Source organism: Podarcis erhardii, assembly GCF_964252035.2.
Source record: "Podarcis erhardii genome assembly, chromosome: 7".
In the NCBI taxonomy this organism is placed as follows: Eukaryota; Metazoa; Chordata; class Lepidosauria; order Squamata; family Lacertidae; genus Podarcis; species Podarcis erhardii.
Window position 1 is genome coordinate 65,976,064 of NC_138511.1, and position 6,975 is coordinate 65,983,038.

Genomic DNA, 6,975 nt, shown 5'->3' on the forward strand with positions numbered 1-6,975 from the left:
TCTAGGAAGGAAACATCACCGTTTGAAAGCCTGGAATGCTGCTTTCAGTCTGCATAGACAATACTAAGTTAGATGGGCCAATGGCCTGACTCTGTATAAGGTTGTGTCCTATATCCCTAGGAGTAAAAAAGCTGATCTACTCTCACTGCTGCCCCACTGATGGGAGCCCAACAGGGGGCTGGATGAGGCAGATGATCTGCCTTTGGCATATCCCCCTCCTCCCCAACTTTAGGACTGCAGTCTTAGTCGACAAATAGAACCTATAAAGACAGATTTCATCTATTTTTAACGTGCATGTTGAAAACAACATTTGCTGAAATGTTTACATCTCAAACCAAGATTTAAACTAGGGCTGAATGTAGAGGTTACAGCAGCACAAAATATCGGTACAGTGAAAAAGAAGTAGATACATCTTTGAGGGATTATGCCACCATTAAAAATTGTATAGTAATCATCAGTTCAATCCAAAATCATTTGCAATGCGTAGAAAAGCATTGTGCAGAAGAATCGGTCCAGCCCAGACCACCATGTGTCTCAAGGAATCAGGTCTGGCCATGATCCAGAGAAGGTAGTAAGAGTTACTAACAGACAGGGTCTTGTGTGCAATTATTATTATTGACGCCATTTATGAATTGCTTTCCATAAAATATCTCACAGCGGAAACATCAATAAAAACAATTCCACATGTAAATACAATGGAAAACAATTCCATATTCAGTCAATTAAAAATAATTCTGTATGTAAAAACAATGTAAGAAAGAAAAAGACAGACTAGTATAAAGGTCTGCGCTTTGAAAGCTGGATCCAGAAGGAAGGTCTTCAACAAGTGCAGAAAAGACAGTGGAGTATTTCACCATTGCCACGTTCTTCAGAACCCTGCACAGGTCCCAGGAAAACACAGCTTATTCTCATGAGAGGGAGGAATCAGCGTGCTGAGAGGAACCCCATGATTTGCAGGTGGGAGGATTAAGAGGGGAAGCGCTTTTTTAAAACAACAGTACAATGAGAGCTGAGCATGTTCAGTAGCCATGGGGTGGGGTGGGGGGGAACCAGAAACCCTGGTGGGGAGTGTAGTATATGTGACCTGTCTCTTTAAGAGACACAACTGGTTTGTAATAGAAACTCCACCTGCTTCAGGTGTGCTTCTGCACCTCCATAATTAAGTGGAAACTAGTTGGAACCTTCAGCTTAGCTCTGTGGCAAGTCCTAGCTCCTCTTCTGAGTGGTTAATCCATTGTTCACCATTAAATACAACTATTGAAGTGGTCTTGACTCCTGCTTCTTGGGATTAGGGCAGATGCACTGCAAGGCTTCTTCGCACAGTGAGTACCCTTTTTCAAATCTATGGGGTGTGACAGGGAGCACAGTGAATTGGCTTGCTTGAGTCCCGTGTAGCACTTGTATAATCCTCAAACCTGATTATTCCTCCGAGGCTCTGCCTTCCTGCTGGAGAATGGAGCCCCCTTAAAGGCACAGCCCTCTGGCCTAGACCCTGGCCCTCTTGTCCACCTGCCTGTTGTCTCCAGCTGATGTCACTGCCTGCGGTGCTGAAGAGGCTTGGTGGCACATGACGCCCTGGGAGACCTGGGCCAGCCCATTTATAAGACAAGGTGAGGTGACTGCTTCAGGTGGCATGATCCACAGGGGCAGCAGATCCTAGTGTAGATCTCCCCTCCTCTAGTTCTTCTCTCACCCCTTCTTCCCTGATGGGGAAGGGGCACCATTGCGGGGCCTGCCTCAGGTGCCAAAATGTCTTGGGCCAGTCCTGTGGGCCTTTCGTTTGCTCTTTTGCAGCATTCTGAAACCACTGGTTGAAGGGGGCTGGGGTAAAAGTTAAAGGGAGCTGAGCTCCTTTAAATACCTGGAGTGGCTTAGTGAGAGAATGTGTGTGTTGCAGGCAAAAGGCTCCAGGTTCAATGCCCAGCCTCCCCTGGTAGGTCATGAAACCCTGGAGAGCTGCTGCCAGTCAGTGTAGACACTATTGAACTAGATCAGGCTTAGGTAACCTAAGGCCCGGGGGCCTGATGTAGCCCAATCGCCTCCTCAATCTGGCTCGCGGATGGTCCGGGAATCAGCATGTTTTTACATGAGTAGAATATGTACTTTTATCTAAAATGCATCTCTGGATTATTGTGGGGCATAGGAATTCTCCATTCATTCATTGGGGCATTCTCCATTCATTCATTATTTTTTTCCCAAAATATAGTCTGGCTCACCACATGGTCTGAGGGACGGTGGACCGGCCCACGGCTGAAAAAGGCTGCTGACCCCTGAAGTAGATGGACCGACCACAAACATTTCAGCACTGGTCCAGTCAGTTTGCTACCAGAAGGGAATAACTCCCTCCGCCCTGTCCATTAACACATTGCCTCTTCTTTTCCTCTGCATGCTGCAGGCCTCTGTTAGATCTCCACATGCTCAAGAGAGCATGACTCTAAATGATAAATAAGGAAAAAAATAAATCTACTGCCAAGTGTGCAGTACTTGCAGTATATCCAAGAATACTGCATAACCCGCCCTCTTTCCCATACAGTATTCACAATCATTATTGCAGGTTAGACTCCTCGCTTCACACCCATAGGTAGGGGTGTGTGTGTGTGTATAAAATCATGTACATCAATGTTTATTGTATTGCAGGGGGTGGGAATAGCTGCAACTGGAGTAAACAGCCTTTTTTACCACCAGAAAGGCTTCCTCACCTACAGACCGTGGTGCATTTATTTAAGCTTGCTGATGCTAGATCAAGGCAAGTGCTATACAGGCAATAGGAGAGATGGTGTTGCACATAGAGAATTATTTATACAATGCGGAAGATAACACAAGTTCTCACCTGCACTATCTATAGCCGAGCCCAGGGAATTCTCGGCGGTTCCTCATTCCCAATTACAGGGCTTCTTTTCCATGGAGACTTCACAAAACCGGAAACAGCTTATCTTTTGAAGGCCATATAGTGAGCCGTGGAACTGGGGGTTTGGGTTAAACTGAGGCTGCCCCATACATTTAAAGCACGTTCTCAACCCCAACCCCCCAAAAAAAGAATCCTAGGAACCATGGTTTGTTAAGGGTGCTGGGAATTGTTGTTCTGTGAGGGGTAGGCTGCAGTTCCCAGGATTCTTGGGTAGGAAATGTGCTTTAAATGTATATAGTGCCTACACAATCCGAAAGCAGGAAACTTATTTTTAATCATCTTTTAACACTACCAACCTCAAAGCTTTAGGGATGAGGTTGGCTGTTTGTTGAAATGAATACATGGCTGCTGTCCCCTTGTGAGGAAGTGAATGCTCCCTGGCTAACGTCTTCACAAAGCGCAGATCAATGGTCCTTGTTTTTCACATAGGCTTTTGGGGGGAAACGTCTGAGCTGTTGCAAGAAAGCTTCTCTGTAGCAAGAGGGTGAAAATGCTGGCTGGTGCTTGCAGGGAGTGTTGGCATGCCCAGGGATGCCACTTTCCAACGGATTCTGTAGCCGTCTTTCTAGGAAGCAGGGACTGATGGTATGCAAGTCGTGTGCTCTGACACTGACCTATTCCTATGGCCCTAACCTATGCAAATACTTTGGCACCGCTTCCTGTGGTCCTCCTGAGCTTGTGTATTTCAGCCCTCCTCCTTTCTTCCCTTGTGGGAAGATAATTGGGACATATTTAAATCAAGGGCTGGACCCAAGGCATTCTGTAGTTTCGTGGAGCGCTGAGGATGACATGGGCGGGCTTCTTCCACTTTGAAGCAGCCACAGAATTGACAGGAGGCCTCGCTGAGAATTACAATGAAGGCCCAATCACAGGTATTGGAGGAAACAGTGGATTAGAGCCCATTCACACTCTACATTGAAAGCAATATCATTCCACTTTAAACAAGAATCCTGGCAACTGGAGGTGCTTAGAGTATATGCAAATTAAATATATGACCATGCAGCGTAGTGAATGTGCATAATGGTCTATTGTTATGCACATTAACTGCTCAGCTTAATAAACGTAAAGGGAACCCTGACCATTAGGTCCAGTCGTGGCCAACTCTGGGGTTGCGGCGCTCATTTCGTTTTATTGGCCAAGGGAGCCGGTGTACAGCTTCCGGGTCATGTGGCCAGCATGACTAAGCCGCTTCTGGCGAACCAGAGCATACACCATCTCTAATAACAAATACACAGAGCAAAACACACACACACACACACACACACACACACACACCTTTTCTTTCGCCGCCACCTCCCAATGCCACAAGGTTTCCAGCAGAAGTAGCTGTGGCGACGAAAAGTCAGGCAGGTCTGCAAGCGACCAGCCCTGCTGCAGTGCTCTCTTGCCGCTGCTGTTTCCCTTGCCGCTGCTGCCAACCGTGGCTGTGGTGGGCGCAGTGGTGCACTGGGCCCATGTGATTTCACAGGTGTGACACGATGCTGAGCGGCCCCCCCCCCCATTTTGGGCCAAAGCTGGAGCCTTTGGTTTGGATGCGGTTTCTCTCTTGTTCTTTCTTAGCAGCATAAACTTTGAAGTGACATCATTGATGGCTGGTGCCCTATGGGAGGCCAGGAGACCCCCTGTAGGTGGAGCTAGAGCCAATGGCGACAGGCAGAGCCACCCTCTCTAAGTAAGAAGGCAGGCAGGGCAGCTGGCTGAGAGTGGTGGGGCAGTGCCCCATTTGCCCCAATGAGCCAGGCGCTCTTCATTGAGTGAGACCTGAGCATCAGTCCAGGCAAACGAATGTCAAGCTTAATGCAGAAGCCCCAAGTATCACGGATATATTTAAATGTATAAAATGCACTAAATCTCTCCTGACAAGGCAATTTGATCAAATCCAACTGATTGTCATGTTGCGAGTACAACTGACAGTGAAGAATAAAGCAGTTGCATGCCTAGGAAACCCCCCCCCCTTTGAAAAAAATGCTTTCCGCCTTTATTTCTTTTTCTTCCTGATAACTGGAAATTTAAATTATAATGGTTCGCTTCGCTTTTTGTAAATGTAGCCATAGCAACAAGAACATCTAAATTATTACAAGTTGATCACTCCTTCAATAGAGGCTTAAATACAGACTCCAGCACAGTATCGGAGGAAAAATTATTTTTAAGAAAACTTCTTGCAAATAAACCATTGGATACAGGTAACCTTCTCCATCATCACCAACCTCCTCAAATGCATCCTTTGTGTTTGTAAAAGGTACTAAGCAGACCTGCTGAGTGTTTTATTCATTATATCTTGCCTTTCCTCCAAGGAATACAACTTTAGGAGGTGTTGAGGCATGATTCTCTCTTACCCACCCACCACATTTTACCCTCACAATAAATAGGGATGTGGGAGAAATTTGATTCAGTTTGCATTTAAAGGCGAAATTAACTAATTCACACTTCCAAAACAATAAAGGAATAAAAATGCAGCCATCCTTCAAAACTGACACATCTTCAAATTTTGCAGTGCAATTATCCAGCCAAGTTTTGCGTACTAAAACCACATACTTGCAAAAATGTGCATTAAAATGCATATACTGTATACTGAAAATAAAACAAAAGTGAATTATATTAGGGAAGACTGCAAAATAAAGTGTATCTCTGCAACAAAATATTGGTGAAAAAACTGATGCGGAAATGTGGATAACTGATCTTAAGATTCGAAAAATTAGAAACTGAGAAAAACTGAAATGGGCAGATTTGCCCATTCCCCCCCCCCATCATCTTTTACACACACACACACACACACACACACACACAAATGGGGCTTGGTTTGGAGGGAACCTGAGTCTCCCACAGTAGTTGATGCTTTTACTTCACATTTTGAAAAGCAAAGCTTGAGGAGGATTTTGAAAAAATTCTTGGTATTAGGTTGTTTACACACTTTGCTTGATATGTGAACAAGCTGCATGTCACAAGATTAAAGACAGGGCCTCTTGAGTTTAGAAGAGGGTTGTGGCAGGTGGGGGGGGGGAGAGAACAGCTAAAGAAGCAAAAGACACCCCAGTCACCCTCCTGCCTGATCGTATTCAACATGAGCAGCAGAGGGAAACTTTTAAGAATCCAAGCGAATGATACTTGCAAGCGGGCTGGGAGTTATTTTATTTTTTTATTTATTAGCTGAGCGGCTGCCTTCTCTCTGGAGAAAATGAGCCTGTGGTTGTTGAAAAGAGTCTTTGAGTCGGGAAAGTGGGACCTTGCAAAACAAGAAAAATACACACAATAGCTGCTGTTCTTGAAGTATTATTACGACGCAGAAGGTGACTATTTGACGTGGTGTTGCTGCCTGCCTTTACATCAGTTTGTGCTGTTGACTCGGTATCTTTTGACTCGGTTTGCCGTGTGCTTTTTCAGCCCCTTCCCTCCCCTTGCCACACTGGCTCTGCAGAGCTCATAAAGCTAATGAGCTGGATTATTTCCTCACTCGTGCATCACTGAGAAAATTATATATTCCAGGTGCACGGGCTTTATTAGGAGGGCTGGTGCAGGTAGCAGCGACAAAACTCAAGCAGGGCAGCTTTCAGCTCCATGCTTGATCGGCAAGTTGATGGATTTGTTTTGTGCCATTTGACAAGGAGGCCGATTCCCGCAGTTTGCTTCCCCAGCCCAGCTCCATTTGCACAGCTCTGCGTACCAACTGTCTTGAGGGGATTATTCCTACCCTATCCCTTTTTGCACCTCTTGCTGTGGAGCACAGTCAGACCAGGCGTTGACTATGGCAAGCTAGGAATGTGTTTTATCAGCTTTGCTGTTGAGCCAACTGCAGCCCTATGTGGAGAGCTTTGATCTAGCCACACAAATTCGTACCCTGATCACAGTCATGCTTGGCTACTGTAATGCACTCTGTGTGGAACACCCCTTAAAGACTGTTTGGAAACCAGAGCTACTTCAGAATGCAGCCACCATGGTTCTAACAAAGGCAAGGTGGCCAGATTCATATTTACCGTTCCAGCTGCACTGGCTTCTGGTGCATTTCTGAACCCATAAATGTTCTGGCTTTAACTTTTAAATGTAGGGTGAAAAAATCTCAAACCCAGGGT